We start from the raw sequence: 20,717 nt of genomic DNA on the forward strand, positions 1-20,717 counted from the left end.
AAAAATCCATGCATCCATGAACATTTTACCAGTACACTGTCATTACACTAAGACATTCTTTTGAACTTGACAAAAATATCACAATACAGTGCTGTGCAACTGCAGACAAAAGCCAGAAAAGTTTAGGATGCTTACACCACAATATTACCTGGCAGGGGAGATTTTGCAGCTGAGTTATGCACCCAGGAGTCAGTCAAGGACTGGTCAAACCTGTCATTTGGTTGACAACTGACCCAAGTCCATCATATTCCCTGCAGACTCTGCAATGACAATTTTACACCACAGGCTTCCTGTCTCATATGCTTTGACAAATACCAGAACTGACTTTTGAAAAATTAAGTGGCAGGTGAGAACAAGACAAGACCGATTTACAAGAAAAGTGTATTTGTGAAGTGGAGTTACTATTTAAGAGAAATCTATTTAAGCAATTGCAATATATAATGGTCTATTGTAGGATGTATACTGATTGGGCTCTTGCAGGCTAACGAAATACCGCTTGTTTCATTTGCTATGCAACAGGCGAATCTGGTGGGTTTCCCTCAGTGCACCTACTGTAATTTGAGGAATACAGACATTTCTTCTTTAGAGTTAATTTATTGAAATTTTTATGTTTTTGTTAATCAACCTTTCACTATAAGATTCATATTCTGTATATTTAGAGATCCAAAGTCTCTTGTGTCACAACTTTGAAAACTGTTTTGAAATTGAGAAAGTATTTGCCAATAGCAGGCATACCTCACAAGAAGAGGGGAGAAATTTATCTTCCATGCCATATCTAACTTGTTTTTTTTTTCATTTTTGTAGTGCTTATTAATTTTTTATTGAAATAGTTATTTTTTGTTTGATCCTGTGTTACATTTGTCACCATCTTTCAGCAGATGGTATTTTATGCATAATACCTATAGTTCTATTTGCCACATCTGTAAAAAAAATTTTTTGCTCCGACTTTAAACCATTTAAAATATACAGAATACAGATATACATTCCCCTAAATTTATTAAGAATTAGCCATGAAAATTAAGGCAGATTGTGTTGATGCGGTGAGGCATTATTTGCTTAAAGAACCTTTGTGTCCATTTTCATAATTTAGATTATGTGTACACTCTATTGTGCACACATTTAAGATCCACATTTCCCTCATGAATTTGCCATAATCTGAAGCACTCCTTTTACAAACAGAAAACAAATAACATTTTCAAAAAGTCTTGGATGAAATACCAACTAAATATACTGTAGTCAAAAGATAAGTTCAGAGACTGATGAAAACCTCTAAGGGTTCTGTTAAGGTGAATAAATCAAAAATAAAGTTTACCTATCTCTCAAGGTAAATCTGCCTTTTCCTTTTACTCTATCCCTTGTCATGATGGCAAAGCTCTGATAATCTTTGGAAATCTACTCCACAGTCTGATTTTCTTTCATGTATCATGCTTCAAAAAGAAAGCTGTATAATCAGTTTTTCACTTCCTTGTGCATGGAAAATATATCAGCATACACTTGGAGAATGCATAGCTGCTTGTATTAACAGCTATGCTTTAACTTTCAGAAAAAAAGACAAAATCTCATTAATATGATGAGGTTTATGTTTCATCTGTCATACCCAACAAGGATTAAATGGCCGTATATCAGAGGGACAATGATCCTTAGCAAAAGTTGCTTCAGAAGATTATAAGTTCGGTGCTTGGTAGCCTGCAGATGTAATTGGGTGCTTAAAAGTTAATAACTTTCAAATAAAAGTGCTTGTCAGCTTTTTAAAACATCACATGTAATCTGGAACCAGTGCTCCAGACACTTGCATGCTGATGTGAACTATAGGGATTTAATTAAATGATTTCCCTCCCCTTTCAGTGTATTTAACTTCGGATTTCACATGCATTCCAACTTAATTTCTCAGACGGTATGATTTGAATAGCGTCTTGCATGAACCACTTTGAATTTAATTAAGAAGCATGGTTGTCTGCCAAAATCAACAGATCCTCCAACTCAGAGTTAAACATGTGCTTTGCCAGAAACAAACAAAAAAAACAACAAAAGAAAAAGTTAAAGCCAGACTTGCGGATTACAAAGTTTCTTGCTAGGAGAGTATGTAGGGACGCTAATGAAACATGAATCTTGTAACCTTTGGCATTATAATTTCGTCCTATGCAGTAAATACATAATTACATAATTTAGTACTTCGTACAATGGATATCAGATGCTTCATAGTGGACCATGCCGCCAAGGGAGTGGTGCACATTATGATGACAGAATGCCTTTAGGTTAGCTTTCAGGGAAGAATAATTGATTAATAAAAACCCAGAACAAATTTGAAAAAACAGAAAAAAGGTTTTTTTTTTCCATTTTGCATGCATTGCTGTGGGAGCAGTAAATGTAATATCACATCCAGGCATTCTCAATCTATGTAAACAATTTTTAGAAAGCTGTTCTTAAGAAAAAATATTCACTACTATAAAAATCAAGTATGAATGAAATATGATGAAGATAAAAATCCAGAGTACAAGACAAGAGATTTTAGTATTGCAGATATTTACCTTGGAAGAATGAAGGTAAAACTATGTTTTTATATAAGGAGTTCTTCATATCATTTCAATTTGAGCTCTGTGCACAATGGAAGACTTTGCCACAGAAGACTTGTTAATATACACTTTATAGTGTTCCTCGTTAACCTCTGTGACAAAACCAGGAACGGGCTCAAAAAACAGAACAATGCTGCTCCTAAACAAAACAAGACTGCGCTTTGTTCTGCATTCATCAGCCTGATAAACAATAATAATCACAGTAATGATGTCTGTTCAAGGGCACTTGAGAGCCAGGGAGGTGGATAAGGGGCACAGGCAGGGGGTTGGAGGACTGGTGTTGTTAATCTGAGACACTGTGTGGTGTTAAGAGGAATAGGGATGGCCGCCATGACTGTTCACACTGTGATAAGACTGCCTTTCTGCTACTGGTTACCTCAGTCTGAGCCCCTGCCCAGCTAGTCTAGCCAAGCTACTCCCCAACTAGGTGAGAGCTTTTGCTTGTATGTGATAAGATGCTCATGAGCATCACAAAATAGCACAGGCATTAGCCTTCCCAAATCATAACAAAGGAATTCAGTGGAAGGGTGTGAGGGGATGGAGAGGATAAAGCTAGACTGAAGCCTGCCACTATTCTGTGTTAAAAGATAAGTGGAGCTCAGGCAAGGTGTTTGGAATATGGATTGGATGGCCAGTGGCACTCCTGCCGGACCTGATAAAGAAAATCATGCAGTCCCATCATTAACCACCCCAAAATACTGGATTTACTGGCTGTGTTCATTTGCTGACCTAAGAAAAGTATATCTCTCATACTTTTTGTAAATCTGACACATTTAAGTTTGGCATTAGTTCACCTATCTATCCACTTTCTAAACCTGTTTATTCATGCAGAGTTGCGGGGGTGGAGGGGAGTCTAGGAGGGGCTAAATAAATTAAATATGTTTTCACTTTCCTAAGACAACTAGGTCTAATTAAGCTAGCTTAATGATTTAGCCTTAATGTTTTTATTTTTGTTTATTGCTTTGGACTGAGATTGTTATATTAAAAGACCAACAATTAATAAGATTTCTAATTTTAAATAGTAAATTAAAACTGTATAACAGATCTATAAAATTTATGACTGTGGTTTTCCAATTATACTTTTTTTGTTGTTTGTGTTTTGTGTTGTTTTTTTAATGATCCTTCTCCTTAATCATCTCCTCCTTAAGCATGAAGATGATAAGAAGATACCTGAACAAGCAACACCTGACATGAATCTGATTTTTGTGTTGATCTTACATCAGTACCAATTAACTGAAGATTCATTTACCCATCTGAATGTTACTGTAAATGTCACACGTAGAGGGACAGTTAAATTACCTTATCAATAAATAAAAAGTAAATGAATACAGCAGTAAATGAATCCTCTTTTTTGAAATGAGCTGCCGCCTAAGTCAGGGTTTTATTTGGGTAACTATGCCTAGAAGAGGAAATAGTAATGTCAGTTTTTCCTCCTTATGCAATGAGCATGTTATGTAATATCAGTTAATATTATAATCTGAATATCATGTCATCAAATTGTTGCACAGAGCTACACATTACTGCAAAAAAGGACAGTATCAGTCCTGTTATAGTTCTTGAGCTTGTAAAATACATCTTTGGTCCGTTTTGCAAACTACAGATTTCTATTTATTTTTGTTGCTGTTTTATGTCATACAAAGTCCATGTTTTAGGTTAAACATTAAAAAAATACTTGGTTAAGTTTTGGAAAAGGTTAAAATGCAGTTTACATAAAACACTAACTTTTTCTATTTTTTTTCCTCTTGACAGAAAGCAGAAAATCATTCTGCCATATCACCAACATTGAAAGATGTACTAAATTCCATCATCATGCACATAAATACTGAGTTTGTTTTTCACTTTTATGGTTTTACAATTGACAGATGCTCTAAATAGAGAAGTAGATGAAGTAGAGATTGCTTTCAATGAAATCCTTAGTACCACAAGAAACTTCTGACTGTTAAAGAAATGAACAGATGTCCTAAACTGCTCTGTAGAGTCTAATTACAATGTGCACAGTGGCAAAGATGAACCTGTTTGAAGCAAACAGTTTGTGATTGTCAGCACATTACGTTTTTCTCACTAGACACTTTGTGTTTAAATAAAAGCTGTGAAAGTTGCACTCAGAAAAAAAATGTTAAAAGAAGCAGAATCTGTTCTGTGTGACAGTAAACACCTCTTAAACTTTGAGTTTTTGATGTTGCCTCAGGGTTCTAGCCTCAAACACCTAGTTCTTCAAAACTAATAGATGCAAATGTAGCTCTATACATTAACTATTAATATCAAATTTATTTGAACGCTTTTTTACATAAAGCTCCACCTCAGTACTTTGCACTGTAGTTAAGCTACAAGTCAAATGTTAACAAAATAATGATTCATTAAATATTCTCTTGATGATTTCTGTAAGTGCCCCAGTAAACAACTGCCTCGGCAGACATTGCTGAAACAAGAAAGAAAGTTCTGTTTTGAGCTGTGATACTTTGTTCTGTATTGGCACAAAATGTGAAATTAAAAAAAAAAAATTAAACACTTGTTGCGTTGTGCCAGAATGTCAGTCTTTGAGTGTGCAAATTATAAAGTAGGAAAAGATATCAGATTACATGATTTATTGCTAAAGTGGATTTAAATCAGAAAGGTCTGACAGAAATATCAGTCTAATAGTAAAGAAAGTGGGTGTTAAACCTCTCAGTTTACTGTTGGAGCCAAACATTAAAAGGGTGGAGTGGGATTGAGGAAAAGAAGACAGGTGTGGTGCAAAAACAACACAATTTTAGCAACAACAGTTACATTGCAGTGATTTTCCCCAGAAAAAATGTAGATACTACTTCATATTTCACACAGGTCATATTTGGTCTTAAGAGACCTCGATGGTGAATGTCAAGGTCATGACCAGAGATTATGATTGCTTTATGATGAAAGATTTTGTCCAAGACACGTTTGGACTGTAATTGTAGCTTCAGGTTTACGTCCATAATAAAAGGACATACAAACCATAAGCCAGATGTTTGCATTTGCATGTTTCTTGGCTTATTTCTCATAACCTTGCATTTGGCTTTACCCTCACACCTGCTCCTGTAGATTAATTGTATCGGGTGCTTTGCATCTACTAAACTCCTCTCACTGCAGATATAGTCCCGTAGATGTTTTGTTGCTGTCGGTGTTACAGTTAAGTTCTGGTCTGGTCCCTTTTGGCATATAGTTTTGTACTTTTTTCCCCTTCCTGATTTAGTAGCACATTTGTTTTGTGGATTGTTTCAAAATCAATTTCTCTTCCAACAGCATCCTAAGATTTCTTTACTTTTTTTTTTCTCCTGGGGGCAAATGTTTTGACAGACAAAAAATTCTGCTGGAGAAGAAGTTATGTCAGAATATTGAGTTAAGATGTTTAAATTCAATAACCTCACCAGACCACTAAGAATGTTACCAGAAATGTAATTACCTATCAATGTAAAAGCAAATAACTATCTTTTAAAAGTTGTAGAGTATTGGAAAAAAAAAGAATATATATATATATATATATATATTTTTTTAAATTGAGCTTTTGGAAGCAAGATTTTTTAAAATGTGTAGAAAAGGCTAAAAAGAAGAGGATGTTAAGCACATCCATTATTCTCTAAACTGAGCTTTTTTCAGGTTTAGGTTTATTTAAAAGACTTCAGTCTGGGATGTAATCTGCTACTAAAATTAAAGTACTAATAAAAATGCTCCATAGTCTTCCGAGATAAACAGACGCCTTCTGGGAAAATGTACTCTGGCTAATTAAGAATTGGCAAGTAATGATGACAAAAGTGTCACATGGACATTCAACGTGTTTCACAACCCATTTATGAGTTACGCACTCACTTATCAAATTAACAATCACTGGTGACTGTCATTTCAAAAGTCTTCATAAAAACTAATTGTTGTCAAAAACATGTTAAAGGAAAACAATGAAATGCCCTCAAAAAAGTTAGAGAATGACAAACCTGTAAAAGTATTTTCTCAAGATACTTGAGAAAATACGTTTTTCATTTAGTTTTCCGTCATGTGCTTCTGTCAGTTCATTAAGCTTGCCTTTCTTTCTTTTAACTTATTCAGATAGCATCAATACGTTGTTCTGATATAATTTTCGAAACACCAAGTCTAATACAGTTAAGCCCAAAATCGATGCATTCATTTATATTGTTGGCAGATGCAGATTTAAAGTAATGTTTTAATTTGACCAACATGGTCTTTCTAACTGGTCTAATATTAAGATTTTAGAGCATTCTTGCCAGAATCCTCAGACACCTGAATGATAGAGGCCTGGTTAGTATCCCTGTAAAATATTTTTCCATGTAAATAAACTGATTTGTTCTTAATATCATGTTGTCACTTTCAAAAAAACATAATCCAAGCATTTTGTGTGGCAAACATCACAATGATGTGAATGAACAGAACCCAAATTATACTGTATAAAGACCATATAACTATATTGTGCAGCTGATGATTACTGAGGAATTTATTGCAGTGCTCGACAAATATTTCTCATTCTTTTAACAAAAGTCTTCCACATAATTTACAAACCAACACAATAAAAGAAAGTTGTCAACACAGCAATTTAGTTTTTAGAAGTAACATCCTTTGTGTATGAATGTAGCTCAGTGAACATACAGTTAAGTTGTTTTAATTGTTTTAATAATTGTAACTATTTTTACAATTCAGTCTAATTAACTTGCAGTATATTCAGACTCACAAAAGATAGACAAATCCACATATGATTTTATGCTATGCTGCCCTTTTTGGATAAATAACAGTCAAGACACACACCAACACCCACACACAGTCCTCTGGACCACCACAGTACTCCAATCTGAACTACCAACTTTAAAGAATCTTGAATGATCACAGATCAATAGCTTCAAGTATACTCAGGGCTCCCTAGAACTACTGTTCAGTCAGCACTTGGCTCTGCTGGATAATGGCTGTAGTAACTCAGCTGACAAAAAGAGTATATACTCAGAATAGACTCCAACACTGAGTTATATACACACTGCAATTCCAAATTAAATCATGTTTGTAGAAATTTACAATAGAGACCAGCAAATATGACATAAAATATGTACTAAAAATTATTTTTGAAAAACAAGCAAAATTACAGAACTAAATAGGATTTGTGAATGAGGAAATGAGCATTAAAATGCAGCATGCACACAAGTACAAAAGTGCATAATTATGCTTAAGTGTGTTCTGCAGTCATTCGTTTTAGATGTTTGAGTACAGGCAATGAATCCAAATAATATAAACTATTCTGTCGGGGGGGTGTTTTTCAATGTGAGGCTGAACCAAAAGATGGACAGCGGTGTGACGTCTTGCAACTTTATTTTCTTTACTTCTGACTCAAGCGGGCTACACACTGGTGACCCATAGGCAATATCCAGACATGACTCAAACTTAAATACTATAGGAAACAGGTGAAGAGAATAACTGATTAGGAGACACAGGTGACACACATGAGCTAAATTAACAGAAGAGACAGAGCTGGAAAATGACCTATCAGGGGTCTCAAACTCCAGTCCTCGAGGGCCGCAGTCCTGCAGTTTTTAGATGTGCCACAGGTACAAAATGCTGGAATGAAATGGCTTAATTACCTCCTGCTTGTGTAGATCAGTTCTCCAGAGCCTTGCTAATGACCTAATTATTCTTTTCAGGTGTGGTGCAGCAGAGGCACATCTAAAAGTTGCAGGACTGCGGCCCTCTAGGACTGGAGTTTGAGACCCCTGATCAAAATAAAACCTGACATCTGACAGAAAACTAAACATATTAAACAAAAGAAACCCCACAACACCTCTCAAAATGCTGACACCATGGCATATTCAATGAGAGTGCCTTTTCTCTAGTCATGAAATTTTATTAAAGGCTATTTCAAAAGCAAGCATGTTTGAGTGCAAGGTTATAAAATATGCTCTGATATGATAAACACAACTGTATATTAATGACATACAATGAAACCATATTTGAACAAGAAAAGCAAATGGGTCAGTTTATGAAATTATTGGTATGTGATTCTGTATATCACTGCTATGCTGAATATACCCAGTTAGTCATTACATTAGTTGATATCGGTAATGCCTTTCCTGTAGCTGTTAGTGAGATGGAAGGTTTCAGAATCCTTTGGATAATGCAAACTTTTTAGCTTTTTATTCTATTAGTAAAGATTTGGAAAACCCTGTTATGGCACAGGCAGAGTCACTACCTAGTTCTAGCCTGCTGAGATCTATTCTGGCTACGTAGAATACAGAGAGAATGAGACACAGTGTATTTAGAGCTTTGGTATCCTATGGTTCTGCCACGCACCCCTTAAAAATTGATTTGGGAGGTAATTATTTTCTGAATTCCTAAATGATATCCAAGTAGGGCCAAAAACAATATTATCTCATTCATAGCTTTGTTATCCCATTCTGCTAACACTAAGAGAGTGACAATCAGATTAAAATTATTATTACAGCACAAAAGGAAATCTAATAACAAATAAGAAGAAGACAAATGCTTCATCTGAGTGTTTTATCTTTCCACTTTAATCCATCTCGTGTGTCTGACTGCACACAAGTTATCCTAGATTGCCCCCACCTGGGGGTGACGCCCTGCTGAGTTACTTCTCTGGTATTGCCGGGGAACTCCAGGGGGGTTTTGCCACTGTCTCTGCTGTGATAGTGTAAGCGGGATCAGAAAAGAGCAGGGACCAGTTAGGGGTCTGATTCCTGGAAGGCTTCATGCTACCATTGTCTACTAAGGACTACTGCGGCTTTCAGAAGCTGAGGCTACCGTAACCCTGGTGTTCTTGTGTGCTGAAAGATTTTTGCCATTCTCAACATTACAATTTCCTCTCCTTTTTAGGAGAGTGTTTGTACAATGTACTGTACAAACACTCACACATGGTCACATACAAATAATCCACAAGACAAAAGGTAATACCAACATGGGTTCATTTTACATTACTCAACCTTTCTGCTTTGATGAATAGTACATGTAGACATCCAGCTTTTTCATATGGCATACCTGGAATGCTAAGGCAGGAAATGTGAAAAAAAAAAAAAGATGATGTGTTCTTCAGCACAGATGGCGTCTCCATAAAACCGGCTGTCTTAATAAATGTATTTATTTTGTGTTAGTCATTACTATCCATTCAAATTTAAACAATCTTTAAAACATAATTTTTCATTTTGCATAAGAAATATAAGCAATTTGTGACTAATAATATTACATGCTAGAAAAGAAATCGCTCTCAACTCACTCCAGCTTTGTCTCATGTACCAATAGTGAACTCATTGGTACATGAATACATGAACTCATGTACCATACTACCATGAACTATGTACCAATAGTTCTGGTGAGTTTTTGATTAACTCTGATGTATTTGTAACCTCCTACTTTTGGTGTTACTGTATACATATTGTTCATAAGAGAAAGGCTTTTGCCAAAGCGCCACACATCCTCAAGAAGCAACACGTTTTCAGTCAAGGGATAGTATGAAGGACCGTATTGCAAGAGGCATCTCCCACAGAGTAGGGAGACCCAGAGATTGTTTACAAGCATGAACTCTAAGGCTTCAATAAGAGCAAGTTTGCATCAGTTAGGAAGTAACATATAGTTGGTGCTGACAGTAGCTACAGGAAGCTGCAGAATTGTTGTTATACAACAGAATACATTGGAGTGAGTGTTTATTGGTGTAGACTTGAAGATTCTTGCTGCTTATTACATCATACAGATTGCACATGTCAGCAGGCCCCTGAAGGCAGGTCATGCTGTGTCTCTAGAAATAAATTTTCTTACCAGTTATGGAATGCCATATCTGCCTTACTATAACTGTGGTCATAACTTTAATGGTGAATAAGGGGAATAACCATTCATATTTTTTTCGGTGTTGTATGCAACTTGCCCTGAAGTTTTTAGTATGACCTCCTGAAGGAGCCTTTATTGGATTAGATCGCCATACCACGTGAATGATGCTTGATCAAACACCTATTCTCCTCTGCTATCTTTATTACACAGTCTTTTGGAGGGAGTTGTGAATCATAAAGAGCTGTTATGAATCACTTACAAATGAACGTTAAGCCTGCAGTTAGAAATGGACAATATGAGTTGGAGGCATCTAATTTGAGTCGTTATGTGGCTATTGTGCTATTACCAGGTCTCTTTCATCAGGTTGTGAACCATTAGTATGATACCAAAAGCTATTGTCTTCATGCAATCTCTAAATGAAGGATTAGATGAACCCTGTGGACTATTTAGGGGGAGCTCCAGGGGGCTAATGTACTCACCACTCAATGATGCATAAATTAACCAGGCCTCATTCCATGACTCCACATACAGTGCTTGAAATATTTAAAGGTTGTTTAGGATGCTGTGTTATGCGCATCATCTTTTATCTTCAAGACAAGAAGTCGTCAACTAAATCTGATTAGATTACTTTGTTGTGTTTCAAAGTGCATGCTAATTATTAATGAATGATTATTAGCTTCAGCTTCTGCAGGCTTAAAAAATTAATAGTTCAGTTTAGTTACATTCATCAGCTGTCAACAACTAATTCTACATAAATTCTCCATTTACAAATCACAACCTGTTTCATCTTGTTCAGATTAGCAGGAGAACAGAATCAAGTCACCGACTTGATGGTGAAAGGTCACCATCAGAGACCTTTTGCTACAAAACCACACTGTGAGACAACAGGTCAGGACATACAGGAAAGCCTCCATAAACACAAATATAATATAATAAGACTTTATCATGAAAGAATTATAGTAAAAGAGAACCACACATATTATTTTAGACATTGGGGAAATTTATAGGTACATGTTCTTAAGGAACACTTATGTAAGATGTATACAGATGTTGGTATATCATGATTATTTTATTTATGTTAGTAAAATATTAATATTACAGTTTGCATTGTCGTTATACGTAACTCCTCTCCATTTGGTTGTCAGCTTCTGTATTTTGTATTTCTGTGATGGCATTGCAATGACCAACTGAACTACAAACTGAATGATGTGCTACTTGTTCTACCCTTGTAGCCTAACGACAGTAACTTGTTTATCATACATGATTTAAAATGTGGACTTGGGTGTAATGGTGATAATTTCTTCAGGAATTATCCAACTGCTGTAAACATTGTCTAGAGATCTCAAGAGTTCCAGAAATGCTTGGCTTTTCAAAAAGGCTTCTCAGCAGCACTGTCTTCACAGGGAAATTTACTTTGTTAAAGCAGCAAAGTAAATACAAACAATGCTGAATTTTCTGTTAACATTAACACTTGCATAAAGGGCATGTACCAAACTGATGGCATTTGTTTCATGCAGCAGTGCATTTTATTTTTAGTTGTAGCTCTCCCTTGACCCAGGGATTTTTCTGGTAATTGGGCAGAGCTACTTTCAAAGAATAAAATCTTGCAAACTAGAATGACTAGTGCTGCAGTCAATAGTTTGAAGGCTATATGCAGCTGGTGTAGGTTTCTTTCACATCGAATGTGGTGGTTTTACTGTCTGTGGCAAGAGTTCATAGTCCCTGCTCTGAGATGGAAGGTAGACTTGATTGTTGATCTTTAAATAGGAGGAAGAGCTGCTTTTTTGTTGATTTTAACTTTAATGCTGATTTGGTGCACAACTATTGTGGTTGACTTTTTGTCCCGTTGTCACAGCTTTTTAATGGCTGTTTCCCAGGTTGGTACTCTGTGTTGTAAAATTAATTTATACAACAAATTGGTCAACCTTGATTCTAACAAGTTTACTCTCCACAGGTCTCTAGAAAAAGCTGCTTTCTGTGACCAATTCTAGCATTTTTTTAAAAAAATGTATAATTTTGTCTGTAGTCTGGTATTTAATTTTCATAGAGTTAACAGTACATTGTCTTTTAGTTTATGGTGACTTTTAGGTCTTTCAGAATTTCTTCATTTATCCACACAACATGTTGCAACAATACGTCAGGATGAAGTGAGACTCCCTACAAGGTTATCTGTTGGAACCTGTCAAACAAGCATGGGTAATCATTTTAGCTCATGTTTTGACAACAGCGTTCTTAATTTGAATTAGAGTTTAAGAACAGTTATTCAAATCCAATGGTCAAGCATAGCACTTAGGGCACCTAAGTAAAAATAGACAACTTGTTGCTTAATTTGTAAATGTATGCTGTCTGAGGCAATAGACAGAAATGTTACATTTTTTTCAGAGTTTAATAGAATATAGGTATACCTAAACTATTGTTTGTCTGATCAGCCAAATCTGAAAAATGTTATCAATGGAACTATACTCTGGTGCTCGAGGACCAGTGTCTTGCATAAATGAGATGTTTCCCTGCTTCAACACTCATGGATAAAATGAATGGCTCATTAAACAGGTCTCTGTAGAAATTGTTGACATGATGAGAAGATAATTAAACCATTTGAGTCAGGTGTACTGGAGCAGGGACGTATCTAGAAATTGCACTGCATTAGCCTATGAGTATCAGAATATGGGACCACCATCTAGCTCTACAATGCAATGTACTTTGTGCCAAGCTTTGCAATGGTTTTTGCACTTCTGTTGTTGCGTGAAAGCTTTAAAAATGATGCAGAAAGACATACGTCCAAACATTTTTGTGTAAACGCACATACTGTACTTGCCCCTAATACTATCATACCAAGTTTTGTATGAGGTGGCTGATTATGCATAAATATCAGTAGTGTCCAAAGTCAGTTCTCAAGAGCGGTATCCTGCATGTTTTAGTTTTTTTTCCCTGATTCTTCATGCCCTAATCAAATGATGGCTCATTCGCAGGTCTCTGCAGAACTTCAACATTATGATAAGGTACTAGGACCATTTAAATCAACTGTGTTGGAGCAGAGAAATCTAATACTGGCCTTGGACATTGACCCTTGAGGACAGGAGCTGGAACCCAAGCTCTACTTTTTCTAAAGGCAGGGTATGAAAGGCAAGTATGTCCTCACAGATGAAACTCATCAAATTCCAATCTGGATGTGTTTAAGAACAGTAGATTCCCATGAGACAGATGACAGATGCTAGTTATTTCCTGCATTCTTTATGGGCCTTACACATTGTTCTCCACCTTTTAAAAAAATCTGTACTGCCAGTATTCTGCCCTCCTTGCTCTCCAAGTTAGATGGAGAACTCACCTCAATATCCCCTCTGTGAATCTTCTCACCCCTCCACACCTGCCTTCTCTAGCCCTCCACCACCTCCTCATATATATATATATATATATATATATATATATATATATATATATATATATATATATATATATATATATATATATATATATATATATATGAAAATTATGGTAAGACAATTATTGCTGTCAAAATAATGATTTTTGGTAGCTTAATAACAATTAAGGCAAATTATTGTAGCTCCTTTTTTTGTGTATGACCTTTATATCTGACATATTCAGTACAGCAGCCAGGTTCAATGCCTCTTGTGACTCTCTCATCAAACGGCCAGATGAACCAGGAAACGACGTACTTGTTTGAGAATCTATTGTGAGGTCTACCTGTCGCCTCACACAAGCCAAATTTGTTTTGTGGCCCTGGTTGCAGATTCGGAAGAATAGAGTTGAAAGAAAAGCTTTGTGTGTTTGTGTATCTAGCAAAGCTTCCAGAAAAATCAGCACATATGTGAATCACAGACTCTTTGTAATAGCTTGCCTCTGTCAAGAAAGAGGATGTACCTGTCAAGTCATTTAAATTACTACAACCATTGTTGAGATGGAAATGCTTGTATCAGCGCTTTGACGTTGTGGAACTTCTAAAGCCTTGAAAATATGCCTCACTGCGTTTTGGTGTCTCTGCGAAGCAGAATTATACTGTGTGAAATGTCTCTGTCCAAACCTGCAGAACTGAATCAAAGTCAACACCCTTACGTTGAGCTTGGGTGTGCTTCACAAACCACCCCCAGACTCAAGTGAACACACAAACATCAGCCTGCTTTGCATTTTTGACTGAAAGCAAAACATAGTTGTTTTACATACTAAACACAAAAACACATTGGATGTAGTTTGAGTGTTTCTCTATCTGGAATTACACTCTGAGTGCCTGTTATGTATGTCACATTAATTATTAAATGGGGAAAAATGTAATCACTTATGTACAAGCAACTCAAAGATACATTTTCATTATGTTACAAAACAGAAATAAACACTAAATCTTCCTCAATAGTCTGTGTACATTTTTAATAGCCTCTTTCACACACTTGACTGGCGATACCCAATGTTCTTGCGATACAACTCAAGTACTGCTATATTAATGACCCAACTGAGAGAGATACAAACTGGAAAACAATGGCCTTTTGTACTTGCTTGTTGTCATTTACAATCAGGTTTGCATATAATTCCATTTGATTGTAGCATTTTTGTGTTTCTTTCAACATAACTCACATATTGAATCATTGTTAAACCTAATTTTAAAAATCGACTTAAAGAGAAATGCAAGCATTTGTCCCCAGTCTTTCCCCTATGGCTCAAATCATCCCTTTGTAGATATTATGTGTAAAATGAAAATCGTTTTGCCCACAGATTGTAAATCGACTGAGTTGTTATGGTATAGTTTTTTTTAGTAATATGGCTAGTTCTTTGCACTAGACTAACAACTAATCGCATTAGTTGCGATTGTACTGCCAGTATTCTGCCCTCCTCGCTCTCCAAGTTAGATGGAGAACTCACCTCAATATCCCCTCTGTGAATCTTCTCATCTTTTCACCCCTCCACACCCGCCTTCTCTAGCCCTCCACCATTGCCACCTCCTCACTAACCCACACACTAATTCCCAAAGAAGATATTGATATTGCTGTATCGTCTTCTTGGCCTTTTTAAAGTAAAAATATGATTCTTTTAAAAAGAGTTGATGGTAAGTAAATTTCTGTTACAAGCCTGTTTGGTAAAAATGTTGGAATGTTCTTTAAAAATGTGTAAAGTATAAAAAATAAATTAAGCCCCAACTTTAAAGGACAAAGTGGAAGGGTGATTATATGCTAAATCAAATTACATTGTTTTACAATGTAATTCCCAGTCTGTTTTTCCCAAACTGTTGCTGTGACCTATTCGTGCATGTTTGAGAAATCCTTGAATCTCCCATTGTAGCCAGTAGAGGCTCGACTAAACATACAATGATGTATCTACAGTATTTACCCAAAACTCCACCTTGGAGCTTCAGTCCCCAGCCTAACTTTCACCCCACAATGCACCACCCCCCTGAACCTCCACCACACAGTCATCCAGACTAGTGTAAACAGGAATGACAAGTGTGTGTCTGCTGAACTTATCATACAAGCCACAACACACCTAAGAACAGTTGTGAATTATATTAATCAGTGCAATAAAGGAGCATTGTTGTGATGATGTGCTGAACAGGTGAGTGTCAGAAAGGGTAGGAGTTTCTTAAAGAGACAGACCAATTTCAAGGTGCCAGATATGGCTGTGATGCCAAGCTAAATTTAATTTAAATTTTTTGTCTTATATATACAGAATTTTCTAACAACTGAAAGTAATATACTTTATTGAGGTACAAAATGTCACTGTGTATCTTTACACAAGGATAACATGATGCAAATATCCAATTTGCATTTAAACTGAAATCACGTAAATAAAGTTGCTTTTCTTAAGAGCTTTCCTTGTAGTCTGATACAATTTCATAATATTTCTTTCAACATATTGCAGTCCTAACAGTTTCACAAATATGCCATGCTGTTATAGCTTTTACAAAAGGCAGCAGAGGTGCTTGACCATGTTTTTTCAGGAAGTGGTTACTTGAGCTCAAGAGGAACTCCACTACTCAAACCCATTTAATCCATTTGAAGTCATGGAGGGCAGTTAGCGGTTAATGGGTAAGAGCTGTAGTACACAGGATGTGACTAGAGAACACAGAGAAGAGACAGGACAACAAGCCATCCAACCTAAGGACAATTAAGAAAGGCCAGTTAACATAATGTGCATGTTTTGGAGGATGGCAGGAAGAGAAGAGTATCAGATGGGAACCCAAACATGTACAGGGAGAACATGTAAATTTCATGCAGAAAGGATTGGAATCCAGAAATTTGCTCCAAAGAGTATCAGCTGTTGCACTAAACTTAAGAATAAAAGTTATACTGGAAACCTCTGCATTTGATAACTTATTTAATTGGTTTCAGAAATTTGATGAGTTTTGCATTTTCTATTATTAGCATAAAATAGCACCTCACCATTTTGGAAAAGGTTTTGCAGGACATGTTTATCCATTAATAAGATTTAGGTTTTCATCAAGGTAATGCCTCTGTTTTGTTTTGCATAGTAACGGAATCTGAATTGACAAAAAGAATAGCATCACCTGACTGATCCTGTTTGAAGTGTTGCGCTGTTCTGTACACATAAAGTACTTTCTGAAAGAGTCCCTGCAGGAGAAACGTATTGCACCATTTTAAAGAAGTGCTGGTGCCAACACTGAGAAAGAGATGTATGAGGCTGTGGACATTCAATTGATTTTCAGTCAACACATCGCTCACATAGTCTTTTATGTGTTAAATTATTTAAGAACAGCAGCTTCAGGGAAGTGAATTTATATCCTCCCCAAGGAGCAGGCAACTTACCTGTGTCACTGAGTATTTTGCATCAGGTATTTCACACATATTTAACTGTATTAGTTAAATGGCTTTTCCCAATTCTCCTCTGCTTCCAGGGGTTGATAAAGGTTTTAAAATGGAGCCTCGGGGCATGACACATTATCCACACTGAGAAGGTCTCTATCATTACCACCATGTATTAGTAAATGGTTCATTTCAACTTTCCACTCCAAGCATCTTTTTTTTCATCATACAATAGACTTCCTCCTGGAGCCTTCTTGGTAAATGACCATATTCATTATTCATCAAGGATTAGTGTCATAATCGATTTTGTCTGAGTGCTCTGCAATTCACACTGTGTTTTTAATCCAATCCCCAAGAGATTCTGAACTTTGTCACATCTAATTAGGTCACACGAGTCAGCTAGTCGGAGGCAGCTTTTACAACTTCTTCATTATATGCTGGATAATTGGTGGCCCATTCCTGGATTGAACCATGTCCATACATTTCCAGCACTGGCACAAGGATAGAGCAAAGGCATCCAATGTGTACTTATTGGCATGCTCCGCCTGCAACACATCCAACGTGCTTTGCAGCTGTGAGTAAAACATGCACCATTAAGACTTTGAATGTTTTTGATTTAATTATGACCCACTTTGCAACTCCAAAAAGATTAGTGTTCTGCCTTTTGATTTTCTTCCCTCTGAGGCTGCCCTGTGTCTTTCCCAGTCCTCTGTTGATGACCACCCTGTTCTCCATTTGCAGCTGTAAGATGGACTTGTGGTGCAAGCGACATCTGTATCTGCCAATGGATGTGCTAAGCTTGTCAGCTCCGTGGCACTCACCCTGTCAGTCAGACTTGGCTCAAACAGCCTGGGACCACAGCTGTCATAATGATCCAACAATAGAAAAGAACAATCTGCTGATTCTCTCTTTGCCTGACTGAAACTGCTGGTACCTTTCAGTCGTCAGTAGTCTTTTTCAAGACTAGATACAGATGTAACCCTGGTTAAAATGGCCCTCACTAAATATAAGTCTTTTAATAAAAATAGCTACAAATGGATAAATAGGAAATAAATAAATAGTCTTAGAATAGTTAAAAATACAAAAACTTAATTACAAACATTAGGAATTCTGTATATTATGTTGTGATATTTTATTTGGTTTAAAAACGTGCAAACCGTTTGTCAGCAGTTAAATTGTTAAGTGTAACAATTGATGGGTAAAATCTCTTATTTTGAAAGGTCACATTGCTGTGTAGCCAATGTGACTAGCTTCAGCCAACCGGGTTGTAATGTTCCCTGGCGCCTTAAGCAGAAGAAAACAAAGAAAAACCCTACAGAGTTGTACTGTGAGAGAAATGAAAAGTAAGAGAAATCGACGATCAAAGGGTCTACCTGCTGTCTAAAACCCTTTTTCCATTTCTGAGGAGCAGTTTTTTCAACCTGACTGCGTTCGGGACAGTGTTATATGTTACAGAACTGGACTTGATGAGTTAAAAAGTGTATTTTTCTTCTAGTGAAGAATGTTATTTGTAAGATATTTTTATTTCATTGAAACGGAAAGGAAAAGTAGCACATTTATGTTGTTCTATGTTAAAAAAAACCTGTGGATGTAACTGAGAAGCGTGCCTCCTCCACCCCACCCCCCCATATGTTCAGCTGCCAAATCGGCGAGTATATTACTTTATTCAGTAGAAACAAAGCTAAATGAACTTTTGTTATGCTTTGTTAGTTATTAAACCAAGCCTTTAAGGTTCTGCTGGAAAGTTGGACCCGGAAAATCTGAGTCGATTGCTGAATTGGATTCCGTGAGTGAGAAACAAGATGGCGAGCTGTAACCCATGGAGGGTGGTCTAGCAGGAGCTACAACCTCTGTGAGTCATCCGAACTGGTATGACCTGCCCATGAGAAACGGGATTAACCCTTCAGGATCATCAGAGAGAAAATACATTAATGTATTAGATTATTCAGTCTTTTGCTGAATTGTTTTTCCATTGTATTTTATTGTTGTTTTTTTCCCCTCAAACCACATTCAATACTCATTGCTGCAGTGTATAAAATGTGAAAATTTCTGTTGGGTTTAAAATTGAAATAATAAATGGTTAAAACAGGAAATTAAAATATTAGCCTTTTTAAAAAATACTAAGTAAAGTAGATTTAAAAGATAAAAAAACTGTAAATCAAAATAGATTAACATTATTGACTTGAACTTAAATAGAACTATAACCTAGGTTAAATAAATAGTATCCTATAATACCTAACATTAGGTTTAAATTTCAAAACCGGGATTAAATAAAATATTCTGAAAGAAAAATAAACTATTTTGGAGTGAATTCTGTGTTAAATGTAGGTGAACTGTTTGTAATATTGTTGTTTCTTTTCTTTTCAACAAATAATAAGCTGGCAGTTTAAACTTATTTTCTGGTCTGTGGTCATTAATACATCTACACATTTCACTACTCCCATAACTGAACCTAGTGCTGGTCTTATTGTGCGTTCTAGTAACTAGTATAATCACACGGTAACTGTTGCACATAGTGTGACTCTAACAACATAATTGTTTCAAAGTATTAGATCTCTTTTAATAACTTATATTTACTGCAATAATGGTAATATTGAAGCTAACCAATGATTTACATGCTTCTGCTCCACCAGAACTAGTTTCAGTCTCTTAAATCCAGATGTAAGCTTTAAGCTTTGATTTGGGTATTGTCTGGACTGACAAATATACCTAAAGATCCTTAAAACTATTTAAAATATTTCTATTTAAATAGAAATATATTTGAATAGGAATAGAAATATTGAAATATTGCTATTCAAATATTAGAATAGAATATTCTAAATATATTTCTAATATTTAGAAATATTATCAACCTAATATTTCTAAATTGGGTTTGTAGGCCAGCATTTATTTATTATTATGTGTGTGTGAATAGTACTAACTATTTTTTTAGGAGTGCAAATTTGTTAGTTTTAAAATGCAAAACATGTCAAATTTTAAGATCTATTCTGCAGTTTGAATCCTAAATGTTCTCTATACAATTTCAGAAGAGACTTTGCAATAGGTTTTATTCATTAAATATATAAAAATCGACCTCTGTAGATTTTTTTTTCTCTCTTTGTTTGATCTTTTGGCATTTAGAAACAACTATGAAAAGGCTCCGTCCAAGGCATTCCAGGAGGGTATTTGATATTTAAGAGAGCATATGAGTAGCAGAGCCTATGAATACAGCTTACAATAATATCCAATTATATTTAACAAAGGTTGCTCAAGGCTGCTGATGTTCTACTGATGTACATACATCCATAGCTTGGAATCTTCTCAAAATATTCTGAGGGGATGAGCTAGTTCTGCTTGTATTATAAAAACACTTGCCATTAGTATCTATATGAGACACATTTTGTCCATTTTCAACACAATTACACAACAAAATCGGTTCTCTTATTTTAGTCATGTTCAGTCATGTCTATTGTTTAATTCCACCATAAATTACATCTACTGATGGTTGTATAAGACTTAACTAGTTAATAAATAATCAACTTAAATAAAGAAAAATGGTCTTTAATTAACAGTAACACTGTGTAGTTTATGTACAGAGATTGCTATTTATATTCTCACTGCA

Source organism: Xiphophorus maculatus, chromosome 20 (assembly GCF_002775205.1).
Source record: "Xiphophorus maculatus strain JP 163 A chromosome 20, X_maculatus-5.0-male, whole genome shotgun sequence".
NCBI classification, from domain to species: domain Eukaryota; kingdom Metazoa; phylum Chordata; class Actinopteri; order Cyprinodontiformes; family Poeciliidae; genus Xiphophorus; species Xiphophorus maculatus.